This window comes from Pyxicephalus adspersus, chromosome 5 (assembly GCF_032062135.1).
Source record: "Pyxicephalus adspersus chromosome 5, UCB_Pads_2.0, whole genome shotgun sequence".
Lineage (NCBI taxonomy): Eukaryota > Metazoa > Chordata > Amphibia > Anura > Pyxicephalidae > Pyxicephalus > Pyxicephalus adspersus.
Window position 1 is genome coordinate 145806633 of NC_092862.1, and position 2411 is coordinate 145809043.

At 40.3% G+C, this 2411-nt stretch overlaps 1 non-coding gene across 1 annotated transcript; it reads right to left on the minus strand.

Moving 5' to 3' along the window:
• Positions 1-396: 396 nt before the first annotated feature.
• On the minus strand, positions 397-510 carry LOC140332225 (small nucleolar RNA SNORA5). Its single transcript, XR_011921075.1, has one exon. It is a non-coding gene; the product is annotated as a small nucleolar RNA SNORA5 (small nucleolar RNA).
• Between the last annotated feature and the right edge of the window lie 1901 nt (positions 511-2411).

Genomic DNA, 2411 nt, shown 5'->3' on the forward strand with positions numbered 1-2411 from the left:
CCTCATCACCCACCTCCTCCTCTTCAAGCTGCAGCAGTTCCTGTTGTTCCATCGCTGGCACAATGCCTGGGACGCGACAGCACAAATGCGGGTTGGATGGGTCCTGTCCAGCACCCCCAACATGGTCCTCATCATCATCTTCCTCTTCCTCCTCTTGAAAATCCAGATGCTGGCCAGTGTCCCTTCTTCTCCTCCTGATGCTGGCTGTGCGCTATGGAGTGTAATGTCACCCTCATCCTCCCCCCCCCCCTATTTTTTGCCCTCCTCTCCCATCGCCACATTCCATCAGACCACACAGAGTATTATCAAGGAAGTGTTATTCCTGCAACTTATTATTATTATTATTATTATTATTATTAATAAACAGGATTTATACAGCGCCAACATATTACGCAGCGCTGTACAATTATTAGGGTTATCCTCAACATCCATGCAGAGGAAATGAGGCCCATGAACACCAGATAATGTTGCAGCCATTTTGGCCAGCCAACCCCACTGAACAAGACTGCCAATTTTCCTTAAAATAAACGATAAAATGCTGAATCTTCCCAAAAATATTACCATATTCCTACACATTAAAAGAACATACTACTGACACAACCCAAGCAGAAGCAATAGGAATGTTCAGATATAGACACTGTAATAATGTATCAGTATAATGAATACAACACAAAGCATCCATTGCACATGATGTATTAGTCTCTGTCTATCTATGATTATTACTATTAAAATAGGATTATGTAGTGCCAACATATTACGCGGCGCTGTACAATAAATAGAAGTTGCAAATGACAGACAGATACAGACAGTGACACAGGAGGAGATGACCCTGCCCTACAGATCCAATGTCAGGACTACACGGATCTACTTTAAAGCCCAAGTGAACTTTAAGTTTAAATCTGCTTTCCTGCCTTGTCTTTCTTTTAATTCTTCTCTCCTGTTCTAAAATTGTTTTTACATTGTTATGTACCCACTGCTATAAATCTTTTACTTATGTTTTAAACATTCTAAAATAAAAGTTATATTTTTGATTTATTTTATTATTTTAAATGTTGTGCCTAAAGAGTCCCGTGATTTGCCTATGATACTTGGGAGTTTAAGATACTTTCTTGGGATGTGGCACATATTCAAGAAACCTTTATATTCTGACCTCTAACAAAAAACATACCACATACCATACCAGGTGACACCAATGATGTTTTTGGTTATCTGTAGGGGTGACATTCTTCCCACTGGCCAGCAATGTAAGAGGAATACTTCCTACTGACCACGACACTAACATACTGTGAGCTGTGGATATAATAATTATAGAAGGGGGGCCCTGAGACCTGAAAGTTATTCCAAGGGTTCCCCCATGGTAAAAAAGTAGAGAAACACAAACCAAGGGTGATCTGCATGCAATTAGGAAAGCCTTACCCCCCACTGATAACCACAGCTCAATGCATTTTTATTATTATTGTTAAGTATTATTATTATTTTATTTTTATTATTATTATTAAGAAGCCAGGGTGAAAGCTCTTGAGAGGGGTACAGAGTCAGGATGCCAGAAAGCCAGGTCCAAAATAAGGTATAAAATAAAAACAAGAAAAAAGGTTTTTTTTTAAAACTTCTTCCACATGTTAAGTGAAGGGGAAGGGAGAAATTAGAGAAGGCAAAACAGATTTGTGGAAGATTCAACATTTTCTATGTTAGCTACCTGTGCAACACCTTCACAGAATGGCTGATTAAAACATTTCAGGGAGGAAAGGACCGAATAATCATGGCGATCCGCGATGGGCTTATTTCCAGGTAATATGTCTGTGACCATCTTCAGTAAAACTTGAGGATGACAAAAATTCAGCCTGGCTGGAAGAAAAAAAAAATTAGAAGAAGGAAGAGGAAAATGTTACATGTTAGGGTGAAAAAAGACATCAGGTTCACCCACCAGGGAAATAAACACATCCCAGATAAAACCCTATAAACATAGCTGAACCAGAGGAAGGCAAATAAAAACCCTTATAAACCCCCTGGTAACATTTACTCCAAAATGTATTTCCTGATTCCATGAGGCCATTTATAGCAATGGTCGCCAACCTTTGCAGTCCAGCAGACCACTAAAATTACCGGCTCTGTAACGCACATGTGCGGGAAGCTAAGTGTCACTCAAAGGGGAAGAAACTTCTCCCAAAATGACGCCAGAACCCCGCCCACATTATTCAGCCTGCATCCCGTGCGGGGAATTTTCTCAGTTGGCGACCGCTGATCTATAGAACTTGCTAAAACTTCCTGAGGGAGCCAATTCTACATTTTCACAGTCCTTACAGTGAAGAATCCCTTCCTTATCCGGAGCTTAAACTTCTTTACCTCCAGACACAAAGAGCGCCCCCTTGTGCTTTGTAATGATTTTAAAGAGAATAACTGGGAAGAGAGTT